A 14,553-nucleotide genomic window follows, 5' to 3' on the forward strand; every position below is an offset into this window, starting at 1 on the left:
TTTTATCATACATTAAGAATACTGATAATCAATAGACAAAAGGTATTTTATATAACGGGAATTCAAGTGGTGTAAACAATGCTGATACAATGCTTTGCTAAGCAGACAATGTATATACTAAAAAGATCATTCTCTTTACAAAATTTAAAGCAAAAAGAAACGATTATTTCCTGTAAGTAATATTACCCATAATGTACAAATAAATATCAATACGTATTTAAGTGTTATCATGTGAAGAAGATAATCAGAAATTGAGAAGTATAGTTTACCCCAGATTACAATACCAATGTATTGTAACAATATTAACAAAAGTGTCCCCGGGTTGTAATGCCAATGTTTTGTAACCATGTTAACAAACGTATCCCCAGTTGCAATACTAGTGTTGTAACAAAGTAAACAAAGGTATCTAAAGACTGCAATACTAATATTTGTATCAATATAAACAAAGGTATCGCCAGGTTGCAATGCCATGGTGTTGTAATAATATTAACAAAGGTATCGCCAGGTTGCAATACCAGTATGTTGTAACAATATAAACAAAAGTTTCGCCAGGTTGCAATATCAATGTGTTGTCACAATGTAAACAAATGTACCACCAGGTTGCAATACCAATGTGAGGTAAGAATTTACAAACGAAGATATCGCCAGGTTGCAAAACTAATGTGTTGTAACAATATAAACAAAGGTATCACAAAGTTGCAACACTAGTGTGTGATATCATTATAAACAAAAAATCGTCAGATTGCAATACCAGTGGGCTGAATCAATATAAACAAAAGAATCGCCATGTTGCATTACCAGTGTGTTGTATCAATATAAACAAAGAAGTCGCCAGCTTGCATATAAACAAAGGTATCGCTAGGTTGCAGTTACAATGTGTTGTAACAACATAGATTCGCCAGATTGCAATACCAGTTAGTTGAAACAACATACTAGTAGTTGTCGCCTGGTTGCAAGACCAATGTTTTAAACACAGATTGGCCAGGTTACTAATGAATGAAAAGTCGCAAAAATAAACATAAATGATGAGAAAATTCCATTATTAAGAAACAAAATATCAAAATACGCAACAACTTTGTTGCTCTTCGCAACCTAAGAAAGTCTGATTCATGCCATTTAATTAACATATGCTGATTTAAACACAGTAATGAGGACGTTGTAGAGTTAGGTTCAAAAATAAATGCTGGTATGATTAATTTTGGAAAGGGTCACACATTCTATAAGTATGTAACAACAGGGCTCTCTAAAATATGAAACATCTAATTTCTTTTTTAATTTATTAAACAGTACTTGTGTTACAACCGGAACACTTCAGCAAAATTAAAAATTCCTATTTCGTGATAGTGTTTTGACACGGACGATGAAAGAAAGGCTAGTACAGTAAGGTACAAAGGAAACGGGAAATAACTATAACTTGCATTTAGATATGTTAAATGTTGGAGTTACTTTCCTAATGGTACAAATCCTTCAACATAACTGATTTGTTTAATATTTTGGCACACTGCAGTCAGAACAGGAAAGAAGTGACAAACACCCAAAACACTAAAAAAGAGTGGAATGGTGCACTTCTTACTGATGACGTTGAATAGGTGATCTATTTCTCAAACAGACAAACATATAGATCTCAAGAAAGCATGAGTTCTAGTTATCTGTGACAACGACTATACTGTAGACAATGATGCTGCCACTATGTATGGCGTCCATAAACGTCTCTATGTACTGGACTCAGTGGTGCTATATTTTTGGGATCTTAGAGTTCATTAAGTGTGTCTTTGCATGGGTGAGTGCTAGGGGCCACTAGGATCTTGCATAATTCTATACCTTTCATGAACAGACTCAAATAAGTCCAGCCTATTGGTTTTTATTGATTGTATGTGTTTGTTGTTGTTGTTGTGGTGGTGGTTGTTAGTTGCAATCTATTCTCCCAAAGAACCTTTTTATAGATTTTATTTATTAAATTTTCTATAGAACTCCATCACGGTAAGGTGATCATAAACTATACATAAACATAAAGACACATACTCGCGCTTTGTTAATGAACACCCCCATATGAAATATTATCATACAATGTTTTTATTCAAATATAGTCAAGTTGAACAAGCAAATACGATATGTAAGTAATGGTACCGATTCTGAACCGTCTGTTGCCCGCGAATTATCATAAAACACTAGACCGTTGTAATAAAATGTTGCAGAACAAACAACATATATTTCTTCACGGCATTCGTAATTACACTCAGGCATATACACGATAGAAGAATCATCTAATAAAACACATCATAGATTTCCCGTTGCTTAGATTTCAACACCTATCCCGTTTTTATCAATCATTCAATGTAACTCGCATATTTGATAAACAAGGTGAAGAATAATATTTTAGCTTTTAATTGCTTCATTTTTTGTTAAGGGTTTTAGTCACACTGTTTCAGTTTAATTTCATCAAGCTGCATTAATGATAGAAAAATCTGTTAATCTGGTCAGTATTTTTCGAACTGGCAGGTAACCAGTTACAATAACTGTCCTTCCGCATGCCTGTTGAATGGCTTACATACTGTCTGCTTCCAGAACAATACAAACTTTGAAATTAAGTCTAACAGTGCACATATACTCTGGTAGATTGCTTGTTTGATGTATCTTGGCAATGATGCATAATATTTCACCTTTAGTAAGTGCATGTATCTAATTATGTAAAGAAGAACACGTTTGACAACGTTGTATGTGTAACCTTGTGATGGGGATGTGGCGGTAACACAATTTTGCTAGGTACTGCTTTGTCACCGTGTTTATGTTGAATCAAATTCTTGATCAGTGTTGAAATTGTTTTGTTTTTTTCACGACAATTTTACTTGTGCGGTGACTGCGGTCGTAAATAGTCTCCTTATGCTTGTAATCAGTCTTTTTGTCAATACATGTATTTCGACAGTCTCTTGTATGCTGCAACAAAGACAATATTTGTCTACATTATTTGCTCACATTTATCTTGGGACTGTAGTGATCATTGGTATACTAGCAGTTGTCGAATTTGTTGTTGCTAGGCACTGTCGCAGTGTCGGTGTAGGTATAAGCAATGTCGTCTAAGGTGTTATATGTAACATTCCAACAAACCTTCAAAAGCAAAATTTAAGTTGAGAAGTTTTAGTTTTCTGGCCCTGTCATCTTAACGTTAGTGATAACTGAAAGTTGTGTTTAACGTCGCACCGACATAAGTATACGTCATATGGCGACTTTCTAGCTTTGATGGTGGGGGTGCCCCTTCATGCATTATTTCATCAGGACCGGGCACCTGGGTAGAACCACCGACCTTCCGTAAGCCAGCTGGATAGCTTCCTCACATGAAGAACTCAACGCCCTGAGTGAGGCTCGAACCCACATTCGGTGAGGGGCATGTGATTTGAAGTCAGCGACCTTAACCACTCGGCCACGGAAGCCCCTTAAACTTAAGTGGTTAATAAGATAAAACTCATACTGAAAATTCTGCCTCGTTTTTTGCTCTACATTTCCATACATGGCAAAACTGACATTCTTACTTTTAGTGAAAAGTGTCTTTGAAAAAAAACATTGATACTAATGTGTGACGTAAAATTGATACTGCCAATTGCATTGTTACATTTTCACAAGGCCTGTCAGAATAATGTTCTCACAGTATTAAAAGCCTGTCTTCCTTTCTTTAGATTACACTTAATGATACTAGTATTTGTCGCTTTTTTAAATATTTGATCTGAATAACGGATGTATGTTTTAATTCACAGCTTATACTTCAGTTATTGTATTATTTGTGTCGTACAAATGAACAATTGGTGTTTGTAGAGTAGGTGTTGAGTGTTAAAAATACGGAAGGGATTGAATGTCGTAAGTCAAGTATGCAGCCGCTACTTTGCTTTCAGTTGCATTAGTCCACATCTTGTTTATATTAGTTTTATAAAATTCATATTATATTTGCACGTACAACAAAGGCCAATTATTTTAAACTATTTGTTTATTCTTATTCTCAATATAAACTTATAATACAGGTTTTATAATAACTCTGGGGCCAAGTGGTTTTAGGTCGTTGACTTCGAATCACATACTCTTCCCCGATGTGGGTTCAAGCCTCACTTGGGTCGTTGAATTCTCCGTGAGAGAAAGCCATCAAGCTGGCTAACGGAAGGTCGGTTGTTTTTCCCAGGTGTCCGTCCGTGATGAAATAATGCACAGAGGGGCACAGAGGGTCTTCCTCCACCATCAAAGCTGGAATGTTGCTAAATGACCTATAATTGTGTCGGAGCGACGTTAACCGAACAAAAACTTAGAACAATTCTACCCTGTAGATAAATCAATTAAAAGTATGTTTTGATATGTCCTCTGTTCCGTAGGTAAGAACACTGAACCCGATGTCCTGTTTCCAGCGAATGTCTTAATGTTTAGATAATGTACAGTTGCCTTTTCAATTGTGTTATATCTATATCGTATATATCATTCTAAACTGCACAATGGAAAACGTCCCAGTAAAGAAAAGGTACGATTATTGTTTATGTTATGCTAACTGGTGAAATACTGAAAATAGCAGTGAGATAGTTCTCTATTTCACTCACAGTGCCGTTTTGTTTTGTTCCGAAAAAAAATATCTCCCTTGATATATATTCTTTAGTTATCTCCCTTTGTTGCCTTTAAAGGCACTGACCTCCAGATCGTTTGAAAACAAATAAAAAAACGATTTTTAGATGCCTGGAAATTAATACTGTATTTCTAACTTAACTACTGGCAAACTATATGTTACGGAAATTTACGGTCATCATTTTTTTCTTGATATGGCATTTTTAAAATAGGTTAGAAACAAAAAACTCATATTCTAATGTTCATAATATGACCAGACTTCAATTTGAAAGAAAACTAATTTATTAGCCAAAATCTGGAGGTCAGTGCCTTTAAAATTACTACCCTGTGGTTATCCTAATTTTTAAGCCATACACGAGCCATATACAGGTAGACAATCCTGTATATAACAAGCTAGCTATACAGTATACTAAAGTTCAAAAGAAACAATGGTAATGCTCTAGCAACTGTAATGGTAAATTGATTGTTTGAACTTGCCATTGACGCATGTGTGTGCTTCCTCAATTTTTCATCTGTTTACTATGGCTTGGTATATTATACTGGCGACAGCACATTTAGTTGGATGTTGTCTTAGTTAACAATAACATGATATCAACTCAACCGTACATAATATACCAGCATTTCCAGCGATGTACTTTCCTAGCTGGTTGTCCGAGCTGTGTTCCATCCCAAATTCGCGACATTATTTGTGACGTAGCTCCTAGATCAATATTCCTTACCTATTGCTATTGAATCCATGATAATATTTAATTCTGAAGCTTGACTTACCTCGGCCTTTCGGTTATTCTTCAGTTGTTTACGTTTTCCGTGTTGTTGTTGTTTTTTTTTTTTTATCTGACATTCAGCATGCGTTTGTGTGGTAAACAAAGCTAGTTTCCGGTCAGTCAACGAACTGACGGTATTGATTCGAAAAGTTTTAAATATGCATACTTAGCTATTGACATTTGTCACTATCTGTTAGCCGCGGTTCGTGTATCATTTCAAACAAAGGACTTTAAATGCAGTTTTTGTCATTACTAACAAAATGGCGTCTCAAATAAAATTTTCGAAACAGTTACACAGTTGTTTGTACCAGTTTCTTGAAATATGAGTTTAAAGCGTTTGACGTCCGAATGGGCCATTAGGCAGTCATTTTTGGAATGAATGTTAAATAAATCCAGTTTACTGCACTTTTCGAAATAATATGTGTTTAATGCTGTTCAATTTCAGTCAAACAAATTCTTCTTCTAAATTTGTGTAGTAAGATTTGTTCTCAAGGCTAACTATCAAACCTTAATCTTTTGTACCTTAAAAATATGGCTCTTCCAAATTTACCGTATAAACTTAGGGATGACTTCTATTTACAATGCCCTGTAAATTTGGAAAATAGTGGAGATTAAGACTGAAATTTTATGCACATTATAATGTTTAAACTCCCCTTGGTGTTTTGCCACTGGTTGCTTAAGACTATGTGTATCTGCTTTGTTTTGTCTTCTATTTGACTTTCTATGTTTATGCATTTTTGTACATATAACCGACTTTGACTCATTTATACATACAGTGTGATAGAATATTGTTATCAGGGGCTGTGTTTTCGAAAAGAAGCTATTCCTTTGAGGCCTTTATCCTGATCTTAGCATAGTCCTAGCATGTCCTTTATGGGGGCTCCAGACCGCTTTGCTAGTGAAATCTTTGTATACGAATGATTCCAAGGTGTCCACTTTAAAGTGAATTCTGCGGCGACTATACCGAGGGCGAGAAAACAAAAGTGTATTTCTTTATTTGTAAGAACTTAGACTTATTTATAATTGCAGAATCCTCCCTGCCAAAAGTGTCATCTTTACTTCTTCACAAATGTTATGTTACCGGGTTGAATTTATTGCATCTATTTTTATTAGGTCTCGGCTAATATATTTAATCATATTTCTTTCCAATTTATCCTTGCTTGTCGTCTCTCTACTTTTACATTCAGTTTTGTAGTTATTTTTAGTTCCCGCTCTTTTGTCATGTAATCAGTCATATGGTCGTTTTATATCTGTGTTTTTGGTTAATTTGCCGCAAACTTTCTTTTGGCAAACTTTTACCATGCAAATTAGTTTGCGGCAAATTTGCCGCAAACAATTTATGCAAATGAATATGCAAATGAAGTTTGCAGCAAATTTGTGGCAAACCTAATTTGTATGGTAAAAGTTTGCCGCAAATTCACCAAAACCTTTCTGGCGAACGTCTGGCAATGTTCTGGCGAGCTTTTGGCAAACTATTTATGCAAATTAGTTTGCGGCGACTTTGTAGCAAACAATTATGGAAATTTGTTTGCCGCAAATTTGCTGCAAACTTTTGGCGCTAAAGTAATAGACCTTTTGTTTTTGAAGAACAAAGGATATATTTTCAAGAAAAGTAAGAAAGGTCTATTAAATTAGCAAAATATCATCAGCTAATAATGATTTATCTTTTCTAAATAATTATAAAGAAAAAATACAAATGCACGAGATCATTATGATAAAGTATTTCGTTAGTAAATATATTTTATGCTTACATGGGTTTGAAACTCTTTAAATATTTTAAAGGAACCGTTGTGAAAGCCGATTACTGATTTGCAAAAATTTCCTCTGTGCGCAAATGTCTTAATAAATTTGCAGATTCACTAAATTATTTATTGCAATCTATTGTATCTTATGGTATTTAGGTGACACATGTCTGAAAAAAACAATGGCTAACCGTATAAAAATCATTCTGCTTTTGCATGCGTAATAATGTGAAAACTAACCTAACATCGCAACATTTATCCGCAGAATTAAACACAGTATACTTCGGTGATTTATCCATCTTTTTGTGGAAGTTTTTGTTTAGTAAAGATACATGAATAATTCATGTTAATACATCGATGTTTAACTACTGTTTGGCAGTTTGAAAATGGAGCCAAACTCTATGCAGCCAATAAAAACAAAGAAGAAGTCATGTGATACTGTTCTGGCAATCCTCTGGCGAACTTTCACATCTGGTAAGATAATTAAAAGGTCATACGGCGAATGTTTTGGAGAAGGAAATATAGATAAAAGATTCTGGTGACGTTTTGGTGAACAAAATCACGTGATAAAGTTTCTGGCGATGTTATGGCAAAGTCTCAATTCAGTAAAGTCTGTGGTGAGTTTGCAGCAAAGTCACCGAAACGTTTGCCGAAAGGTCACCGCTACCGGTGAACTCCTGCAAACATTTATTACTCTGTTCTGGTGAACTAAAATGTTTGCGGCAAATTTACCGCAGTGTTATGGCAAATTTGCCGCAAACTTTTCATTTTGGTAAGGGTCTTTCATCGCTATAGTTAACAGTGATAAGTCGGACATGTTTCTTAAGAGACTGCTGAAATATTCTATCTCGTAGACAGATTTCGTCTTTAGTAGAGTAGTTACAGGTAATTTGTAATAACTGGAAAGATTTGTTTATGGTCTCATATTTGTAATTTCGGCTTCGAAACATACTTCCATTGTATTGGAAATGGCGGCCAATTCATCTGTTCTTCTGTAATTGAACATAACCTAGCATGTACATAATATGATATGTTTGTTCATAGTAACCTGAGCACAGAAAAAGAGACGTGTGTGTGTTTCCAGAAAGGGCTTGATCCCATCAGATCAGTAAGTGTAATAAGTGTCCCTTGGCGTGTTTGTTTAAAAATTTGTTAATAAATTTGTTGATAGCTATTTTATCTACATGTATATTTTAAGGTTTAAGACCACTATACTGTGGATTTGATATATTTTACTGTTTTATAAATTATTGATAGGTTTGATTAATTACCGTATTTGTTCTAATAAGATATTTCGTAATTGATATTTTGATATGTTTGATATGTTTATTTTCTGACCCGGAGGGTTTTGGTATCTGTCATCTTAGAGATTTGTATAGTTGGAAGAATGATGCTAATGATATCAGTTGTTATCAACTGGTAATAAAAGTATAAAAATATCGAACAAGTCTTCTTGGATGTGTTTGTGACCTCTATGAGTGTAATGGACACAGATTTCAGTTGATATTTTGAGATTCTAGATAAATAACTTTACATTCACTGTAACAAATTATAGTCGCCTCTAATAAAAAACAATTGGAGGACTGGAAACCTCATACTAGATTTTTTGTTACCTTTTTTCAACGAAGACATTGTGACGGTGTAAAGTCTTGAGGCATTCGCTAGCACCATATATTACATTTTCACTCCTGACTGCGCCGCTCGTGAAAATACTGCATCTGGTTTTCATTTGGTGAAAAATAGTCCCATCTTACACTGAAGCAAACAAATATCGTCTGTTACATTATTTTGATATTACATTAGTGCGATAACATATTGATGTTATGTCGCCTCATGTATAGGAGACGTTCGTTGAATTGACTTAGCTTATAATAGTTAAAGAAAGAAGAAACTTCCAGCATGGAAAACTTACATGTGATAAGAAATACTACGTCTGTGTCTGTCGACATTGAATTTATTAAACTTGTTGAATAGAAAACAAAACATACAAAAGAGTTTCGCATGTAACTATTACCTTAAACTAGTATATAAAAATATCATGTGGTATCTTCTATTTATTGGCATTTTTATTGGTCTATTAAAGGCAATTATTGTACATGTAACAACGATCGAACGTTCATGCAGCGTCGTGTAGCAACCCATGCTTCCACAAATTACATCTGGATAAAATTCATGAATCTCATATGGGATAACGAAATATCGTTTTAATTTCAATAAGATAAGCTACCTTTTTTTGTGGTAACGTATACAAAAAGCCGCGATGGCTTTGTTGTCCGAGAACCGAAACTCGAGGTCTATTATAACTATTCCTAAATGCTTCTGCAGGCTTCAATACAAAACAAATCGTAGTATTGACCTATTTACGCATTTAAAAAACCTTTAAACGATATGCATTGTTCCAATCTCCATATAACCTTGCACGTTACCCGTAATTTTTTATATTTAGCAACATTTTTTTCGTAATGAAACTAAACATGACTTATTAATAGCCATATCGATGTGACAGCATAAAAAAAATCACTCGCAAAAGCGTTGATTGTGAAGGTATAGACCATCTGCGTACTTTTTAGTTTTCAAACGTAGCTTTACACTTATTTTCATTAAATGAAAAATATGATGCGAGTGACCACTTTTGTATTGTAAAAAACATACTTTGCTTCGAATTATTAAAAAGTGCAATAGCCACGGATGAGTAAATAGTGACAGCTTCTTTTATTTCTATTATATGTTTGGAAAATCAGTAAAACAAATACTGACTGATGATAAACAAAACAACCTCATTCAATATAATAATAAAACACGATATATCAATTACACGCATACAGAGTTATTCAAGGATTATTAATATGAAACTAGACTTTTGAAAGGTAAGAGTAAAACCTCAAGGGGTCTAATCTCGTTAATTGATGGGGACAGTACGCTTTACGTCTTAATCATGATAAGCTAAACATTACATGAAATTGTATCCCCTATAAGCTCGAAAGGATTTATTATGAAACCAACAAGATTCACATGCCAATTATCAGATCTGCGCAAAGATACTACATTCTTTCAGGCAAAAACATTCAATATAATATAAAAAAAAATGTTTTTAAAGCGCACTTGAATGTGCCTTGTTTTCACACGATTTTCTGTAACAATGTGTTAGTACCATGTGATTCATGTGAAATTAGTTTGTTATGCAGAAAAAGTAATGTATACCTACATTTGATCATTTCGCGCCCCATACACTAATTTTAATCACGTAATTAGCTTCTCATGGCCCGTGTTTACGTTTCCGAAGAAATCCCATTATATATAAACGGCAACATGTCAACTTTTATAACTATATAAAACTGTCTAGATTGATTTTTCTTCAAAATTACGGAAAATCTAACATACAAAAGGTATATACTGACACTTTAGAACGTATTACAAAAGGAGCCTTTAATAAACGATTTGACAAAGTTGCAAAAAATCTCCATATAACCTTGCACTGTTACCCCGTGAGATTTGTGTTTATTTCGGGTTCAAATATTTTTTTCGTAGATGAAAAGCTGACATGTCATGCTAAAGCCCAGGTATTTTCAAATCGTTTGAAAGTGGTGAAAATAAAAAAGTCAACTTGCATACATTTAAACGGTGTGACCCCTGTGCGTGACCCCTGACTATAGACCAATGCAAATGCGACTTTCGGTTTCAAATTTAGCCTGTTTACTTTCATTTTCTTTACTTTCGGAAAAAACTGATGGTCAAGTGACGTCACTTTCTGTATTGTCAAAAACATACGTATGCCTGGCGAGATTATATAAAAATGTGCCAGTAGTCCTAGGGATATGAGATAATAAGAGATTCCTTTTAATTTCTATAAAAGATCATGTTGAAAATGAGTTAAACAAATTACTGATGTTCTGCATGATAAACTATAAATCTAACCTGGCTAGTTTGCGGAAATATATCAATGAATTGACACGATATATCTTATACAGCAAACAGAGCTTAATCAAAGGAAATTATTAATATCAGTAAAAAGCTTTTGACTTTTTGAAATACTGTACCACTGAAGTATAAAACCTCAAGGGTTTGGTTCTAAATCTTCGTATGAAACATTTCTCCAGCTAAATTTACATTTCGCATTTCTTACGTCTTAATTCATGTATGCAGGAAGTCTCTAAATCATTACATAAAAATATGTATGCCGCACTAGCTGACCCTCGAAATGGATTTGATTTACAGAAACCCCAAGCAACATTACGTACTCATTGTCGGTTCTGAAGTTATGAGAAAAATGCCACAAAGCGATACCCCCCTACTTTCTTTTCAGAGAAAAACAATGATCATATCATACATGTGATTTTAAGAAAAAAAGGTTATTATAGTAGTCGCAACTTGACCGCGATGGTTGACCTTCGGCTAATTATTCATATCGATTAGTTCAATGTAGAAATAAAGTGTGATTAGGGTAGCCATGTATATTTATATGGAATTAGTTTGTATACAGTGCAGTATCAAAGTAGGTATACCTACATTTTGATCAGTTAAAATTTTCCAATACACTAATTTATAATTGCACAGATTTATATTTCCACTTTCTCATACAGCTCGTGTTTTACGTTACTCCTTTTCAATAATAGGATGTGCCTCATTATGTATTATAATACAAAGGTCAACCATCGGGGTCAAGCTGTGTCCACTATACTATATAAGGACACCTTCAATTGATTTATTTATTTCGAAATCAGTTCACGTAGAAAAGCTGAACGAATAACAAAAGGTTTATCTGGGTCACTAAAACTGATCTGACATGAAAGGGATAAGTGCTCGTAAGTGAGTAACTAAAGTGGCCACTTCCTCCATCAAGCTGAAATAACACCTCCGAGATTTCCCCGAGATTTTCATATGCTTCACTCTTGATGCCCACATTATGACCTGAAGGAAATTGTCGTAGCAGTTTGGCTTCTTTGATGGGAGATTTGCAAAAACTAATGATGTAATTTTTCGGAGGCTTTTAACACTCCTTTTTTTATACATTTGAAGTAGCTTAACAGCATAATGAAACAGAAGTCAAGCAGGCGATATATTTAGCTAAAGCTACTTTATACAAGTGTATTTGTTTATAAAACACATGTGTTGTAATTTAACACTGAATAAAAACATGTTCTGAAATATTGTTGTTATAAATAGATATTTCTCTTACTTTGGCTAATTAATGAATCATGAATCATCTTATTTAAGTAATTGGAGCATTGTGCTTTAAGTAGTACCGCGTTATTTATAGTTGGGTCTTTTTGTCTGACTTTTGTCCATTTCCACGCCTTATATATATATCACGGAATAAAAAATATCAAAGTTTGATATTAAATGTGTGCGAAATGTCAACAGTCGTATGTCAGTATTTATTGAATTGATAATTAAGTCATCCTGCTGGCTTACAGAAGGTCGATGGTTCTACCGCCGTTTTCTTAAAACAATGCCCGGAGGATCACTTAGAGGTCTTCCCTTATTATAAAAGCCTAAATTATGCCGCTGCTAAATGATATTTTATGTGTGATTTTACTTGCAATACAGTACAAATAAATTCGTTCTATATTAAATCAAATGTTCCCGTGTTACATACTGTAAACCTAGAAATGTTCGCGGATACTATGTTTCGCGTTTTTCAGAACGTGAACATTTTCGCGGATACAAATATTCGCGGAATCATATCCATCGCGAATCCCGCGAAAGTGAAGTCGCAAGTGAACGTATTTAGTATGCTAAGGTAATTGTTGCATACTTGCATTTATAGTATTCTCGAAAACGTTCTGTATTTTGTACCCTTTAATTATAAAGGTACCCCAATCCTTTTCATCCATATCAACGGTTATTCGCACACCCGATTATTGACAGTCAGTAAATTGCTGTTATTACACTATCATTTGTTTGCCATGTTTAAAGCAGTATCTTTTGTTAGGAAATTAAACAACACTTAGCAGAAATAGACACAATATTTTACTTACAAATAATACATGTGTATATCGCATTGGCAGCCGACTACAAATTGCGTTATATGTCGTTCGATAGATGCATATTTTTTCTGTTTTTATCCCCTGTTTGCCTGACAGATCGATATTGAAAAGGCTGTTACATCATAGAGAAATAACTTGTCAATCAATTGAGTTAATGTGGATTTGTGCACTCATTTTATACAATTATGGTACTAGAATTTGAGCTATTAATATCCAGGTATGTGTAAGTACAGAACCATTTTATAGCGATCTATTTAAGCTGAAGCTAGAATCTTTCGCGTTTTTGTTAGATCAGAGTTTTTCGCGGCTATTTAATTTCACGGAAACATACTACCCGCGAAAGGCGCTAATTTAAAAAGCGCGAAAACATTTCTATGTTTACAGTAATACATGGTCATATGGCAATTTTCCAGTTTTTGATTGTTGAGGAAGACCCAAGGTGACCCTCCGGACATAATTTCAAGCACGAGAGGACAGCTGGGTAGAACCAACAACTTCCGGAAGCCAGGTAAAGAATTCTACACCCCTAGAGAGGTTTCGAACACACGGCGGTGAGGGGCAAGTGAACTTAACCCCTACGTCATGAAGGCCCTGTCTTTTTAACATTTAATTGAAATAGCATAAATTGCAGATGCATAGAACACATACTACTCCATTTGAATAATGATGTGACAGTCACCGTCTTCCAATATTCAGTGATTCTGTCTGTTAATGAGAGATAATGAAATGTGCACCCCCCCCCCCCCCCCCCCCCCCTCATGCCCTTTAGCTCGGCTTAAGGCAGTTCTGCACGTTTGATAAACCGGAAGAGATGGCGTTATGTCATTTGTCCGGATAACGTAGAATCAAGCCTGGATTCGGCGTACGGAATGGAAAATCATTTTATGAATTAATGACAACCCGTGAGTAAATTTACTACAATGGCAACGTTACTATCTTTCTAAAGTTAAAATATTATATCAAAACGTATGACACGTTAAATAATTCAAAACAGTGTCTTAACACCTGCTTGAAATGTGCGGATGGGCAAATACGTCAAAAACAAACGCACGGACCTATAGTAAACCTTTTATTTCACTGTAAAATAGACCATATGTCCATTTACAACTTTGCGAAGTTTCATTAAAATCTACATTGTAGAAGAAAAAAGTCTGTTTGCGAAAATTTTATGAAAATTGTGATTTTCCAATAGACTCCCATTATGAAAACTTGCACGAGGTACATTTTTTTCAAATCAGTCAAGCAAAAAATCAAGCGAACGGTCCTATCTTTTTTATTTGCTGAAATGTCAAAGTACATGTATATTCTGAAGTTTTGAAAAATCAGGGTTTAATCAAATTCTACATTGTAGAAAAAGAATTGATACGACTGTGCAGAAATACATAAAGCTGAATTCTAATCTATGTTTATTATTTTAATTGCGATTCTTGTAAGTGTTTATTTGTTTTGTAAGTTCTTGTTGATGTG

The 14,553-nt window shown here is 34.4% G+C and overlaps 1 long non-coding RNA gene across 1 annotated transcript; it reads right to left on the minus strand.

Moving 5' to 3' along the window:
- Window positions 1–2,402: 2,402 nt before the first annotated feature.
- On the minus strand, window positions 2,403–12,486 carry LOC128546862 (uncharacterized). The gene is made up of 3 exons (XR_008366192.1): window positions 11,606–12,486; window positions 8,713–8,854; window positions 2,403–3,105 (listed from the first exon to the last, which is right to left on the minus strand). It is a non-coding gene; the product is annotated as an uncharacterized LOC128546862 (long non-coding RNA).
- Window positions 12,487–14,553: the final 2,067 nt, after the last annotated feature.

The sequence above is a fragment of the Mercenaria mercenaria genome, chromosome 11, assembly GCF_021730395.1.
Source record: "Mercenaria mercenaria strain notata chromosome 11, MADL_Memer_1, whole genome shotgun sequence".
In the NCBI taxonomy this organism is placed as follows: domain Eukaryota; kingdom Metazoa; phylum Mollusca; class Bivalvia; order Venerida; family Veneridae; genus Mercenaria; species Mercenaria mercenaria.